General features: G+C 47.3%; 1 long non-coding RNA gene across 2 annotated transcripts in view; it reads right to left on the reverse strand.

The window, feature by feature from the left end:
* Nucleotides 1-16610, reverse strand: part of LOC131746791 (uncharacterized) — an 18535-nt gene continuing 1925 nt past the window's right edge. For both annotated transcript variants that reach the window (XR_010838277.1, XR_010838278.1), the window contains 4 exons: nucleotides 16445-16562; nucleotides 1688-1776; nucleotides 874-1018; nucleotides 1-232 (listed from right to left, as the gene is read on the reverse strand). This is a non-coding gene — a long non-coding RNA (uncharacterized lncRNA). The remainder of the gene's footprint in view (nucleotides 233-873; nucleotides 1019-1687; nucleotides 1777-16444; nucleotides 16563-16610) is intronic.

Raw genomic sequence — 16610 nt, forward strand, 5'->3', positions numbered from 1 at the left:
TTTTATTTTCTTAAATTTTATTTATTTATTTTTATTTTTGGCTGCGTTGGGTCTTCGTTGCTGCGCGCGGGCTTTCTCTAGTTGCGTTGAGCGGGGGCTGCTCTTCGTTGTGGTGCGCGGGCTTCTCATTGTGGTGGCTTCTCTTGTTATGGAGCACAGGGTCTAGGCGCACAGGCTTAGTTACTCTGCAGCACGTGGGATCTTCCCGGATCAGGGCTCGAACCAGTGTCTCCTGCATTGGCAGGTGGATTCTTAACCACTGTGCCACCAGGGAAGTCCATCACAAGCTTCATTTTAGATACACTCTGCTCATTCCTCAAATAATCCAAAGGGGCAAATCAGGGCTGTCTTTCAATCAGGCCCAGCCAACTCCAAATGGAAGCTTTAGATAAATGTTGATTTCTGGGAAAGGATCTTGCAGTTAGTACGATACTAACTGGGAAATAAGTTTTGAGATTTTCCTTTTTTCATACTTTCTTGATCCCATCACCATCCTTATCTCCCCCTCTTTTTCATGGTCATCAGAAGCTGAGTGGTGAGGTTCACTCTCCAGCTAGTAGGTCTGTCAACGCCTGTAATTTATTCTAGCACCTACTCCTCTGACCATGTTAACACCAGCCAGGACTCCTCTTAAGAAACACCTTTAGGGCTTCCCTGGTGGCGCAGTGGTTGAGAGTCCGCCTGCCGATGCAGGGGACGCGGGTTCGTGCCCCGGTCCGGGAAGATCCCACGTGCCGCGGAGCGGCTGGGCCCGTGAGCCATGGCCGCTGAGCCTGCGCGTCCAGAGCCTGTGCTTCGCAACGGGAGAGGCCACAACAGTGAGAGGCCCGCGTACCGCAAAAAAAAAAAAAAAAAAAAAAGAAACACCTTTACCTTCACAAGTTTCTGATATCAGTGTTTCCCAAACTCTGTCCTCCAAACATTACAACCATGTTGAAAGGATGCTGTGGTCACAGGAGCTCAGGAAGTCTGTTACTTCCCCCTTGGAGACCATCTTGAAGACTCCAAGAAGTTCTGCCTTAAAGGAACCGGTTTAATGTGGTTCAACCCACTGTGTTCCAATTTCACTTTTTTTTTTTTCCCACTTAACTTTTCAATTAGGTAACATCCCTCACACTTTGAGAAACCTTGTTAGAGCCATGACCTTTCCCATTCCCTACCCAGCACTGCTGATTTTGTTTGGTTTCCTGGCCTCTGCAGGGCAGAAACATTGCTGGCCTCAGGGAGTGTCACAAACTGGGTCTGGATATTCTACTACTAAAATAGAGCAACACAGGGGCTTCCCTGGTGGCACAGTGGTTGAGGATCTGCCTGCTAATGCAGGGGACATGGGTTCTAGCCCTGGTCTGGGAAGATCCCACATGCTGCGGAGTTCCTAAGCCTGTGAGCCACAACTACTGAGCCTGCAAGCCACAAAACTACTGAGCCCACGTGCCACAACTACTGAAGCCCGCGCGCCTAGAGCCCACGCTCCGCAACAAGAGAAGCCACTGCAATGAGAAGCCCGCGCACCGCAATGAAGAGTAGCCCCCGCTCTCTGCAACTAGAGAAAGCCCGTGAGCAGAAACAAAGACCCAACGCAGCCAAAAGTAAATAATAAATAAATAAATAAATAAATTTTTTTAAAAAATAAAGCAACACAAATTCAAAAGAGAACAATATAAAGGAAAACATTTTTTCAACTCACAGGGAAATGGAAAAGACTTTTCAGGTTAAATGTTTCTTCTGTAAGTTGTTCTTCGTCAGCTGGTACCCGTTACGGCTTGTCTTCATCAGCTGTTAACAGACAAAACAGTAGTAAATTTTGGACATGCGATTTTTTAAAAATACAAAAGTGATATAAGCTCTTGATAAAATACATCCAATGATATATAGGAGTATCCAGTAAAAATTGAAAAATCCCCTCTTACCTCTCTCATGCCCCCCAGAGCAAACCACTGAAAGAGACTATTTTTCCATCCATTTATTCATTGAGCAAATATTTATCGTCTACTGTGTTTCCAGCATTGGAAATGTAGCAATGAACAAAACTGACCAAGTCTGCCCTCACAGAACTTACATTAAAAAGAGGAGAGGAGAAAAACAGATAAACACATCATATTTTAGATGATGGAAAGCGCTATAGTAAAAAGAAATAATAAAGCAGAATAAAGGGCATTGGGTGGTCAGGGAAAGCCCCACAGATAATATGACATTTGAGCAAAGGTCTGGAGGAAAAGAGGGACTTGCCTCATGATATCTGGGGGAAGGGTGTTCCAGGCAAAGGGAACATCATGTGCAAAGGTCCTACGGCAGAAGAAAGCTTAAATTCAAGATCAGTATGATGGCCTGTATAGCAGGAACTTAGCAAGGAGAAGAGTGGAATGAAATTATATCAGGGGTGATGGCAACATTACTTACTGGTTCATAAGGACACTGTAAGGATACACGTTGTAGGTATCCTTCTGGATTTCTATGCCACTACAGACACCTTTGTGTCTACATGTCCCAATGTATACATTTACTTCAATCTTGCTAATGTCTGCATACTAATTCATAGTAGGTACACCGTGTTTTCCTTAAAATAATTTTATTGCTAAACAAGGACCCGGGAATTCACTGGCGGTCCAGTGGTTAGGACTCCACGCTTCCACTGCAGGGGGCAAAGTTTCGATCCCTGGCCAGGGAACAAAGACCCCACATGGTGGCATGGCCCCAAAAAACAAAAAAAAAACAGGGACCTACTCTATAGCACAGGCAACTATATTCTATGTCTTATAATAACCTATAGTGAAAAAGAACCTGAAAAAGAACGTATATATTCTGAATCATTTTGCTGTACACCTAAAGCTAACACATTGTAAATTAACTATACTTCAATTTTTTAAATGGTTTAAAAAAACGCTATTAAAAATAATTTTATTGCTTTCCTAATTATGAATGTAATACATACTCAATGTAACTAACTTGAGAAATACAGAAAAAGAAAGCACCCATTAAACCTACAATCCAAATATACTCAATTTAGCATATTTCCTATTTTCTCAGTATTTTTTACTTAAGTAACAGTGAGTGTGATCCAGTTGTCCAGACTCAGTCAATGAATACGTGTGTGTGTGTGTGTGTGTGTATAGAATAAAACTTGAAAGTCCTTTTTCAGTGTCCCTCCTCAGAATCTCTCTCCACACTTCTCTTTCTGTGTCACTTGGCAAAGGTTTGGTGTATTTACCACCAGGTTGTTCTAATGTGTTTACAGATGTATATATTATATAAAAACATACTTTAAAAATTATACATAAAAGGAATTGTGCAGAACATACTCATGTAGCTTGAAGCTAGCACATATAGATCTCCCTGCTTCTTTCCGAATTGCTACAATATATTTCACAGTATAGATAGACCATATTTTACCCATCTCTTTACTGATGGATATTTGTGGGGTTTTTTCGCTATTAAAACAACCCTGCAGGGACTTCCCTGGCGGTCCAGTGGTTAGGACTCTGGGTTTGCACTGAAGGGGGCACCACGGGTTCAATCCCTGGTCAGGAACTAAGATCCCACAAGCTATGCAGTGGGTGGCAAAAAAAAATAATAAATAAATAAAACAATGCTCCAATGAATATCCTTGAGAACGTCTCATCTCAGGTGTGCAAATATTTCTTCAGGATATAGCTAGAAGTGGAATGGTATCAAAGAATATGGCACTGAAATCTGTGATTACTACAAAGTTGCCCTTCAAAAAGACGGTACAGGGCTTCCCTGGTGGCGCAGTGGTTGAGGATCTGCCTGCTAATGCAGGGGACACGGGTTCGAGCCCTGGTCTGGGAAGATCCCACATGCCGCGGAGCAACTAGGCCCGTGAGCCACAACTACTGAGCCTGCGCGTATGGAGCCTGTGCTCGGCAACAAGAGAGGCCGCGATAGTGAGAGGCCCGTGCACCACGATGAAGAGTGGCCCCCGCTCAACGCAACTAGAGAAAGCCCTCGCACAGAAACGGAGACCCAACACAGACAAAAATAAATAAATAAATAAAATTTAAAAAATAAAATGCTTTATTAAAAAAAAGACAGTACCACATGCAACGAAATACCATTCAGCCTTGAAAAGGATGGAAATTCTGACACATGCGATGTGGCTAAATCTTGGTGAAATAAACCAGACAAAAAGGACAAGTACTCTATGATTCCACCTATATGAGGTCCTTAGAGTGATCAAATTCACAGAGACAAAGTAGAATGGTGGCTGTCAGGGGCTGAGGAAAGGGGATGGGAAGTTAGTGTTTAATGGGTGTAGAGTTTCAGTTTGGGAAGATGAAAAAGCTCTGGAGATGACAGTGGTGATGGTCGCATAACAAGGTGAATGTACTTAATGCCACTGGATCTTATATTTTAAAAGGGTTAAAATGGTAAATTTTGTTATGTATTTTTAACACAATAAAAAAGAGAACTATACCAATATGAATTCCCACCATACTGCATAGGAGTATCTAGTTCTCCAGACCCTCATATATATATATTTTGGGGACTGCACTGCCCGACTTGCAGGATCTTAGTTCCCAGACCAGGGATCAAAGCGGCGCCTCTTGCAGTGGAAGCATGGAGTCCTAACCACTGGACCACCAGGGAATTCCATATATATGTATTGTTTTAACATCTTTATTGGAGTGTAATTGCTTTACAATGGTGCATTAGCTTCTGCTGCATAACGAACTGAATCAGCTATACGTATACATATATCCCCATATTCCCTCCCTCTTGCGTCTCCCTCCTACCCTCCCTGTCCCATCCCTCTAGGTGGTCACAAAGCACCGAGCTGATCTCCCTGTGCTATGTGGCTCTTTCCCACTAGCTATCTACTTTACGTTTGGTAGTGTATATATGTCCATGCCACTCTCTCACTTTGTCCCAGCTTACCCTTCCCCCTCCCCATGTCTTCAAGTCCATTCTCTACATCTGCGTCTTTATTCCTCTCCTGCCCCTAGGTTCTTCACAACCATTTAAAAAATTTTTTTTCGATTCCACATATGTGTTAGCATACAGTATTTGTATTTCTTTTTCTGACTTACTTCACTCTGTATGACAGATTCTAGGTCCATCCACCTCACTACAAATAACTCAGTTTCATTTCTTTTTGTGGCTGAGTAATATTCCATGGTATATTGAAGATGTGCAACATCTTCTTTATCCATTCATCTGTTGATGGGCACTTAGATTGCTTCCATGTCCTGGCTAATGTAAATAGTGCTGCAGTGAACACTGTGGTACATGACTCTTTTTGAATTATGGTTTTCTCAGGGTATATGCCCAGTAGTGGGATTGCTGGGTCGTATGGTAGTTCTATTTTTAGTTTTCTAAGGAACCTCCATACTGTTCTCCATAGTGGCTGTATCAATTTACATTCCCACCAACAGTGCAAGAGGGTTCCCTTTTCTCACACCTCTGCAGCATTTATTGTTTGTAGAGTTTTTTGATGATGGCCATTCTTACCTGTGTGAGGTGATACCTCATCGTAGTTTTGATTTGCATTTCTCTAATGATTAATGATGTTGAGCATTCTTTTGTGAGTTTGTTGGCCATCTGTATGTCTTCTTTGGAGAAATGTCTACTTAGGTCTTCTGCCCATTTATGGATTGGGTTGTCTGTTTTTTTGATATTGAGCTGCATGAGCTGCTTGTAAAGTTTGGAGATTAATCCTCTGTCAGTTGCTTCATTGGCAAATATTTTCTCCTATTCTGAGGGTTGTCTTTTTGTCTTTTTTATGTTTTACTTTGCTGTGCAAAAGGTTTAAGTTTCATTAGGTCCCATTTGTTTATTTTTGTTTTTATTTCCATTTCTCTAGGAGGTGGGTCAAAAAGGATCTTGCTGTGATTGATGTCAGAGTGTTCCGCTTATGTTTTCCTCTAAGAGTTTTATAGTGTCTGGCCTTACATTTACGTCTTTAATCCATTTTGAGTTAATTTCTGTGTATGGTGTTAGGGAGTGTTCTAATTTCATTCTTTTACATCCAGTTTTCCCAGCACCACTTATTGAAGAGGCTGTCTTTTCCCCATTGTATATTCTTGCCTCCTTTATCAAAGATAAGGTGACCGTATCCAATATATATTAATAATCACTTTAATTTTGGATAATTTGAAGGACAAAAATGACACTGTTTTAATTCGCACGTCCCTGATTAAACTTGTGAGATTAAACACTTTTTGCATCTTTTGACATTAATTTGTACTGCAAATTACCTGTTCACATCTTTGCCCTTTTCCTATTATTAATTTGTAGGACCACCTTATACATTCTCAAAAGTAATCATTTTTCTGTTATAACTGTGATAAATAGTGTCTTTCAGAGGGTTATTTCACTTTTTGTTTACGGTGTCTTTGTAAAAACCGAAGTTTTGGATTTCAAAAAGAATCTGCCAATCTCTTTCTTTACGCTTTCTGGGCCAAAGAAGTGAGGGAGCCGTTCTGAAAACTGGGGGCCTTCCCTCCACCCCTCAAGGCCAGTGTTTGAGAGGCATGGACCCCGTGCTGAAGGAGTGGAGGGGCTGGGCCAGCAGGGCCACGTGGGTCCAGAACTCAGGCTGCTGGCTCAAAGCAGCAGCAGGCTCACCTGCACCCCACAGCAGGCCCTGGAGCAGGGGCAGGGCGGACGGAGGCCTGGCTCTGCTCAGCTTGCCTTGCTTCAGACTTCTAGCTTTCAGAACTCTGCTCACCCTGAGTCAGAGTGGGAAGTACTGACCCTTGCATCCAGCAAAGGGGATGCTTCGGCATTTGGGAGAGAAAAGGGCCTCTGGGCTTACCCAAAGAGGGCCTTACTTCCCAGGGAGAATGCTCTCCCCTTCCATAATCCTCGGCCTTCCCACCCTGCTACGTGTGGGTTGGCTGGCAGCTCCAACACCTCCTGCTTCGCCCTGGCGTCTGAGAATCGGCACCCCGACCCCTCCCACTCCTGTGAAAGCTGTTTTTCTGAGCATCAGGCCTGAGCGTAATCACCTTTAGAAGTTGAAGCGGCCTGCTCTCTTTTTGTAGCCAATACTTAAATTCAGATGCTCTGACGGCCTTTTAGATGATCTACTCCTCCCCCGAGCTTTTCCTGGAGGCTCCTGTACCCACACCAGCCAGGACCTCGCCAGGGACCAAGGCCCCGAGCCACCCAAAGCAGGGAGCTGAGACAAACAGACACCTCCAGAGGTGAGAAGTCAGAGGCGGAAGGGGTGCAGCGGGGGCTGGTAGAGTCTGCACGTCGCATCCTCCGCGTTCCTCGGGCACCCGCCCCACCCCCCCACGCAGAAACCTCTGCGACCTCCTCTCCTCTTTTCTGTAAAACCACAAGAAGGCAGGTGGAGGCCGCTCAGTCCCAGTGAAGTGCTGACGCTTTCCTCTAAGAGGCTGCTCCCCTGCAGACTCACGTCACCCACCTAAAATAATTCACTCATCTCACTCTGAGATCAGCTTTGCCAGCCTTGCTGTCCCCACTTGTATTTCAGGCCATATTTCAGGCCAGGGCAGTGCAGCACGGCTCCAAGCTCTGGCCACGGGGTTCAGGTGAGTGGGGCCTGAAATGGGTCTCCTCACATGGAAATTCATAGTGAAATACGGGGCCCATGCCTAAAGACATACCCCAAAGTAAATACACCATCTGTGCAGGCTCTCTGGGGTGACCCAGGAACACAGAGTGTAAGGGGCGGAAGGTGGAGACACAAACTTTCTGTGGGGCATGGTTTGGCCTCACCCAGAAATCAGCAAATATCACCACTTCCATCTGGACAGATGAGGCCGAACAGCTCTGTGTGAATCCGGGCCTTAACATCTCCTGGGGATACGAGTTCTGAGCCTTACTCCAAAGCCTCACGTGTGCAGAAGTAAAATCAGTCCTTCTGGGAGGGGAGGGAGAGGGATGGACTGCGAGTTTGGGGTTAGTAGACGCAAACGATTACATTTAGATGGATAAACAACAAGGCCCTGCTGTAGAGCACAGGGAACTCTATCTACTTTCCTGGGATAAATCAGAATGGAAAAGAATATTTAAAATAATGTCTGTATGTGTACAACTGAGTCACTTTGCTGTACAGCAAACATTAGCACAACACTGTAAATCAACTATACTTCGATTAAAAAAATAAAACAGGAAGAAAACGACTGGTCCTTCTAACCCCGTGCAGAGTGCGAGGCCCCCGCCCGGACACACATGCTCAGTCATCAAGTGGAACAGCCTGTAACATCCCCATTTACCAGGGGTGACAAACACCAAGCGAGAAGAGGGTCAGGCCCCCCGAGGGCTCCTCCCCAAGACAGGGGAGGGTGGGAGAGTCTCCCGGGGGGCTGGGGAGGGACGCGCTGTTCTGAACCGGGACCATGAAGTGGGGGGGTGGGTCTGCTCCTGCTCGTTCCCCACCGTTGCGCGGGCTCGCTGGCGCACGCAGTACCTGCTGGCGCACGCAGTACCTGCTGCCACCCGCAGTACCTGCTGCCACCCCTCCAGTGACTCTGATCTCCGCTCAGGCCCCTGGAGCCAAATCAGGGCGGCCCAGACCTCCTGCGTTGGGGAGATGCTGAGAAAAACAGGCTGGGACTGACTGATTTCTGCAAGTGCCTACTCACCCCCCCTCCAAACAACCAGGCCTAATGGATGACATTGTAGGGGTGAGTCCTCCTAATGCTGCTGCCCTCGGGAGAGCACAGCGTGAAAACAGGCCCGGAGGGGTTGTTCTGTGGGTCGAGGGGTGGCTGGCTGTGTTTTTCTGGAGCCTCCCTCTGGGGTTTATCTACTCCCCATGCGCTGAGCTCGTTGGGGCCTGCGGACAGAGCAGGATATACCCAGAGGATACAGTATGGCAACCTCCTCTGCTCTCAATGCGGCACTTCTGATACTTCTGCTCACCAAATGTGAGGTTGTCGTTTTCTTCCCCAACACCAACCAATTCAGCAACACCAGCTGGGTGTCCTACAATTTAACCAAGTTCTGACACTATCTACTTGGAGACAGGTCAGATCCCACAGGTTAAGGACACCAGCACTTTCAAGAGAAAAGCTACACACTGCATTATCTTCAGAAGAAGAATTTTAAATTAGATTAATAAACATGTTAAAAGATATAAGGAAGCTATTGGAACTATAAAACAAGAAAACAAAAACATCAAAAAGAACCAATAAGAGAGACTAGGTTGAATACGTAATAGGTGGACTAAAAAATAATATTTACACATTCTCTTGAATGGATGAGTTAGACAGCTGAAGAATGAATTAGTGAACTGGAAGAACAGACATTCTCCAAAAGGAAAAAAGAAAGAACAAAGGAACAGAAAATATAAAACAGAAGCTAAGAGATATGGAGGATAAAAGTAGAAGTGGTAACATTTAGAAAATAGGAGTTCTGGAAGAAGGAGATAAAAATGGAGGGGAGGAAAGGCAAAATAAATAAAAGCAAAAATAAACAAATGGGACCTAATCAAACTTATACGCTTTTGCACAGCAAAGGAAACCATCAACAGAATGAAATGACAACCTATGGAAGGGGAGAAAATATCTGCAAATGATGCAACCGACAAGAGTTTAACTTCCAAAATATACATATAGCTCAATAAAAATTAAAAAATCGGCAGAAGACCTAAACAGACATTTCTCCACAGAATACATACAGGTGCCCAAGAAGCACAGGAAAAGATGTGCTAACTAATAACACCGCTAACTGGGACTTCCCTGGTGGTGCAGTGGTTAAGAATCCACCTGCCAGTGCAGGAAACACGGGTTCAAGCCCTGGTCTGGGAAGATCCCACATGCGGCGGAGCAACTAAGCCCGTGAGCCACAACTACTGAGCACACGAGCCACAACTACTGAAGCCCGTGTGCCTAGAGCCCGTGCTCCGCAACAAGGAGAAGCCACTGCAATGAGAAGCCCGTGCACCGCAACAAAGAGTAGCCCCTGCTCGCCGCAACCAGAGAAAGCCCGTGTGCAGCAACGAAGAGCCAACACAGCCAAAAATAAATAATTTTTTTAAAAAAATCACTAATTATTAGAGAAATGCAAATCAAAACTACCATGAGGTATCACCTCACACCGGTCAGAAGGGCCATCATCAAAAAGTCTACAAATAAAAAATGCTGGAGAGGGTATGGAGAACAGGACGGAGGTTCCTTAAAAAACTGAAAATAGAGTTTCCATTTGATTCAGCAATCCCACTCCTGGGCATATATCCAAAAAAGACAAAAACTCTAATTAGAACTGAGATCCCGTGAGCCACATGGCACAGCCAAAAATAAAGAAAAAAAGAAAAAAGGAAAATATATAGCTAAGAGCAAAGAAAAAGAGGAAATACTTTCATAAAACCAACCATTGAAGTCAGAATTAAAATAACTTTTGCACACGTGAGTTCAGAGCTAGGTAGGGCCTTGGCACTTCTACAGCTTTGAGGTACAGAAGTGAATTCAGAGCCCCAGCCCCTGGCATGAGGCCTTTATTGGGAAGGGTCAGCTCTCTGGGTTGGAGGTTAATTAATGCCCCTACTTCAGCCTCTGGAAAGCCCCTTCCCTCTTTTTCCTTCTCTGACATTCTCCCTGTGTTTCTCAGGCTCAGGCAGATTTGTGCACCAGATGTCATGTGGTTCCTGGCTTATTTACAAGAGAGGCTGGGACTCCCTTTAGCCTTGGGGTACCCAGGACCTTGGGAGCTGCTGGGGTGGGGGAGGGAGGAGAGGGTCTGATCCCTGCATATATTCTCCCTTGGAAACACACCTCTTCCTCTTCCCTAGTCACCTAGCAAAAACTGAAGCCTGTAAGAGTCCTGCACCTGCCTTCGGGGGAGGGTAACACACACCTCAGCTGACTGGCTTCATTTTAAATTCATGACGACAAAAACACTGCCCTGCAGTTCTCCTCCATTTCTCTAAGAGGTGATAGGCTCTATTTCCTCAACCTTCCCACACCCTTACTCCCAGATGGTGACCTTGACCTCACATTTCTTTGAGAAAACACCGGCCATCAGACCTTCCCACCCTTGGCCTGACACCTGTCCACACTTGGACCACCTGACTCCTTTTCTCGCTCCATGAACAGAGATGAAAGCCTCCACTTGGGCCATCCTCTCACCTTCCCGAGGTCTCTGTTCTTGCAGGTACCCTCCCCCCTGCACTGGCCACTGGACATGCATCAGCATACAAACAGAATCTGTCATTTCATGGACAGTTGATCTTTAAACGAACAATCCCCCCCCACCTTGACCTCACGTCTCCTTAGTTACTGTGCCACCTCCCTGCTTCCCTGTATAATGAAACACCTCCAAAGCGTGGTCTGCACATTGTCCTGACTTCAACTTCTTCACCTTCTGTGGGTAGAGGGGGTGGGGATGACTTCAGATTGTCTTGAAAAAAGAAATAAAACATTACAACCATGGTTTAAAAATGGCTTCCTCCCCAAGCCCCTCTAAAGTGATCATAGAAAAAAAAATGTAAATCCACAAGGACAAAGAGAGTGGGAGGGGGGACCAGGCAGAGGCAGGGCCAGCAGTGTTTGCGCCATGGATGGTGGATGGCCGGCCACTCGTAACTCAGTAGAGAAGCTGAGACCTAGTGCCCTGGGAACCCATGCACAGAGGAGACCCTGCTGACCGGGGGGAATAAAGTGGACACCTGTCTGCTAACCTATGGGAACTGTGACATCACCCATGGAGGATGCTCAGTGAAGCCCCATCCACACAGCTGGCTTTCTGGTGCCAGACATACGAGGAAAGCCTCTTCCATGAAAGGCAGAGATCTCCCCCAAACAGAAAAAGAGACTCTGATGCATAAGCTTTCCTGTTCTCGCTCCAACTCTCTGGACCCAAGTGCTGCTTTCAGGCTGTGCTGGCCTGGACACAGCCTTTCTGGCCAACAACCTTTCTCTTCTGAGATGGGTTTTTAACATTGAGGCAGCCCCCTGGGGCACCCTGGGGCTCTGAGGGAGGGTCTAACATTCAACTCTAACTCACTCTCCACGACTTACATGATAAAGTCTAAATGTGAGTGGCATTTCTGAAACGTCCTAAACCCTTGTTGTGCACTCCTGTCCCTGGTTCTTGAGTCAACTTGTCCTTCCCTCTGCTGTGGTCTGAAAGTCTGTGTGCCCCCCAAAACTCACAGGTTGAAATCCTATTGCCCAGGATGACAGTATTAGGAGGTAGGGCTTTGGGAAGTGCTTAGTACAGGAGGATGGAGCCCTCATGAATGACATTAGTGCCCTTATAAAGGACACCCAGAGGGATGTTGCCCTTGCATCCGGTGAGGACACAGGGAGAAGGCCCTGGCTACCATCCTGGCTCTCACCAGTAGGTGACCGTGCTGGGGCCTTGACTTGAACTCCCAGCTTCCAGAACTAAGAGAAATAAATGTGTTGTTTATAAGCTACCTAGTCTGTGGTAGCAGCCTGAATGGACTAAGGCACTTCAAAACATCCTTCCTTTCCAGGCCTGCACTAGCCCCAGGCAGGGACAACAAACTTTCCTCAAAGTCTAGGGGCCTGGGAGGTGGTCAGACACCGCCAAGGGGAACTGCAGCAAAAGCAAGACATGTGGGACCTTAAAGGAAGCCAGGGATGACACATACTGTGTGACTGCACTCATGTGACATTGTGGAGACCGCAGATGTAGAGGACAGAAATCATCAGTGGTTCCCAGGGCAGGGCGGTGGGGGAGGGGCGGGCAAAGGGGCACCAGAGCACATTTTGGGGTGATGACAATGTTCTGTATCTTAACCACTGTGGTGGTCATACGCTTGTATATTTTTGTCAAAATTCTCCGACCTGTTGGCTTTAAAGGGGTGTAAATTCTTAAAAATTACAAAGCACATTAAAGTTTTAAAGGGTGTTAAGTTATACTACAATAAACCTGACTTTAAAAAAAAAAAGAGACGGGCACGCACGCAAAGGGAGACGGGACCGCCTGCTTCCAATCCCACCGCCATCACCTGTGAACTGAGCTGTAATCGAGAGCGAGCCAGTTAACTTCACCCCTCAGACTCCGTTTCCGCTTCTCTGCCGGCTCGAGCGCGCGCCTCCAGTATTTTTTTTTTTTTTTTTTTTTTTTTCGGTACGCGGGCCTCTCACTGTTGCGGCCTCTCCCGTTGCGAAGCACAGGCTCCGGACGCGCAGGCTCGGGAGGCGCAGGCTCAGTGGCCATGGCTCACAGGCCCAGCCGCTCCGCGGCACGTGGAATCTTCCCGGGCCGGGGCACGAACCCGCGTCCCCTGCATCGGCAGGCGGGCTCTCAACCACTGCGCCACCAGGGAAGCCCGCGCCTCCAGCTTTGCCCGCGCCCAGAGAGCCCGAGGCAGGTGCCTCCCTACCCGCTGGGTGCGCCCCGCGGGCGCGCGCCCGCTCCCCCGGACGGAGGCGGGGGTCCCAGCCCGGACGCCCGGACGCTGTGACAGGGGAGGGGAGGGGGGCATCCACGGGGAGGCTCTGCCGCGCTCCTACCGCGTCCTTACCTGGGAGCCCCGGCAGCACCGCGGTCACGGGGCTCCCGCGGCGCGTCGGGGAAAGGGGCGGGGCCTCACCTGGGCGGGTAACTGACGGGACGCGAAGGGAGGGGCTCCCTCGGGAAACTGGGTGTGCGAGCGACGCTGAGGCGAGGAGTCCCGGGTATGGGCGTGGATGAGGCGCGGCGGGGAGGGGTCGTGGGCGGAGGCGTGGCTGAGGAGCGGAGGGGAGGAGTCGAGGGTGTGGGCGTGGCCGAAGGGCGGAGGCGGGCCCTTTGCGTCACCCGCTTGATCTCCTGATTGGCTTTCACCCCTCGGTGCTCGACCGCGGGTTCTTTGGTTCGACCTCGGACGCATCCCGGCTCATCCTTTGTCTCGGTCAGGCTATCTGATGCTTCCTTGGTCCAGGCTAACTCAGCCTGCGTCTGGTCTTTCTCCTGTCGCTGTCGTTGGTTCTGGCCTGTCTATCTGGCCTCAGGCTGTGCCCCTCTTATCGGGCTTGACTCTGTCCCTTTGACCAGAGCTTCCTCTCTCTGCCCCGTCTGTATCTCGCCTCCGCCTCCCCACCTCCCCTTTCTCTATTCTTGTCTCCCAGACGACAGAATATCCTTCTCTCCCGGTCTTTCTGTAGTAAAATCAGACATCCATTAGCCAATAGAGGGGGCTGTTGAGAACGGGCCCAGATCCAGCCCGAGGTCGGGGAAATTCCCCAGAGGCTATGCGCATGGGACTGGACCTCCGGATTTGGCCCTCGGCCTGGCTGTGGTTATTCTGGGTCCTGGGAGAGAGGCCCCACATTCCTGGGCCTGGCTGAGCAGTGGCCTCCGGGGCGCTGAGGCCGTGTGGGAAGGGGCAGCTCGCTTTCCCTGAGAGCCAGAAGCCTCCCAGGCCAGAAGGGCCCCACCCACAGCAGCAGGACTTCGGTCCCGGTCTCCTGTAGGAGCACCCTTGGCCTCCTCCCTGGCCCTCTGAGGGCCAGGGCCACCTCAGCCAGTATTTTCCTCTCCCAGTACGATTCTGCTCAACTCCAGTCCCTGTCTCCCTTATTCCAGGAAGCCTGTCCAGCCTCCCAAACTGGCTTATTTCTATTTCTTCTCTGTCAGTCTCAGACACAAAGCTGCTCAGAGAGGCTGCATCTGGCCAGTAAACAGACCCAGCCCAGGCTCTGGACCAAGTTTTGGGAGAAGCAAAGGTGCGGGCTCTGGCTTGTGCACCCCGCTTCCCCCCCAAGTCCCACCCTCCCCTCCGAGGCCAGAGCAATTCCCTCCTTCCCACTCTGGACCCCTCTCTCCTACCTCTCTTTAGAATTTACATTAATTATGCACAGGCTTTAGATATCTCTTGCACAGTTGAGTTGGGTTTTTTTGTTTGCTTGTTTGTTTTAACTCTGCAAGAGATGCCATATTTGTTTTTCTAAAGGCAGTGGTAAAAAATTCAAGTAGTCCAAATGATGCATATCGAAAAGGAAGTTGCCCTCCCACCCTCCACCCCACCCTTCACCCTTAGTTCCCCTCTCCAAAGGCTATCTCGGCTGCACTTTTTTCTTTCTTTCTTTCTTTTTCTTTTTTTGGCTGCGCGGCATGCGGGATCTTAGTTCCAGACCAGGGATGGAACCCATGCCCCCTGCAGTGGAAGCACGGAGTCTTAACCACTGGACCACCAGGGAAGTCCCCTACTGCACCTTTTTTGAACCTCTCACTTGTTTTTGTTAAAATCGATTCTGAAAATCAATTCAAGTGAAAAAACATGCCTTTACAGAAGGTTACTAAGTGTGAAGTGAAACACATGGAAAGATTGAGCCTGAAGACTGCTTGGGGGAGATTTTCCTTGCTTGGAGACTGGACTGGTTGACGCTTTTTGAAACATGAGTCCAGTGGCCTTGGAATTGAGGAAGCTGTGTTTCTCTGCTTGATTCATTTCTGACTAAAAACACAGGCATTCTTCTCTGCTCAGAGGACCTTTTTTTTTCTTTTTTAAGATAAAATTCACGTATAGTTCTCTAATTTAAAGCGTACAATTCAATGGTCTTTGGCATATTTACAACAATCATCACAATCAAACTTAGAACATTTTTCATCACCCCTAAAAGAAGCCCTGTTCCTTTCAGCTCCTTATTACCCCTCAAATCCTGTTGCCCTAGGCAACCACTAATCTACTTTCTGTCTCTGTAGAGTCCCCTGTTCTGAACATTTCACGTAAATGAAATCATGCAATATACATCCTTTGTGACTGGCATCTTTCACTTAGCCTAATTTTTTCAGGGTTCATCCCTGTGGTAGCATGTATCATTATTCCATTCCTTTTTACAGCTGAATAATATTCTATTGTAGGGAGAGAATTGTATTTATCCATTCATCAGCTGATGGACATTTGGGTTGTTTCCACTTGGCTATTATAAATAATGCTCTTGTGAACATTCGTGTACAGGTGTTCATGTGGACTTCAGTTTCCATTTCTTTTGAGTACTTACCTAGGAGTGGAATTGCTGGGTCATATGGTAACTCCCTGTTTAATTTTTTTGAGGAACAACCAGACTTTTCCAAAGTGGCTGCACCATATAATCCGCCAGCAGTGTATGAGGGTTCCAACTTCTCCATATCCTCACCAACACTTATTATTATGTCTTTGTAAAAAATTTATTTTATTCAAGTATAGTTGATTTACAATGCAGTGTATTATCTGTCTTTTAAATTATAGCTATCCTAGTGGGTGTCAAGTGGTATCTCATTGTGGGTTTTGATTTGCATCTTCCTGATGACTGATAATCTGAGAACTTTTTATAAACTTGATTTGCAATTAGGGTTGTCTGCCAACTGTCATTGTCACCTGATGTGGTGATGCCTCTGAAGGACGCGAGGGTCTCCACTTACTCTTTAATTTTTCCCCAACAGCACAGTAATGCCCTCTGCATTATGATCATAATTCAAAGCCTTCCTGAGCACCAACTGGGGGCTGAACGCTGTGCTGGGTGATGAGATACAGAAAAAAAAAAAAAAAAAAAAAAAAAAAAAAAGCGCAAGATCTCACCTCTTGGAGAGCTTGGTGGGTAAAGGTGTGACTCTGGATTTGAATCCTTGCTTTGTCACCTCGCAGCCACATGGCCTTGGACAGGGTATCTACTGTTGCCCAGCCTCAGTTTCCTCCTCTGTGAAATAAGGTTGCTCTGAGAGTTGCACATAAAGCACTTAGCACA

The sequence above is a fragment of the Kogia breviceps genome, chromosome 19 (assembly GCF_026419965.1).
Source record: "Kogia breviceps isolate mKogBre1 chromosome 19, mKogBre1 haplotype 1, whole genome shotgun sequence".
NCBI lineage: Eukaryota > Metazoa > Chordata > Mammalia > Artiodactyla > Physeteridae > Kogia > Kogia breviceps.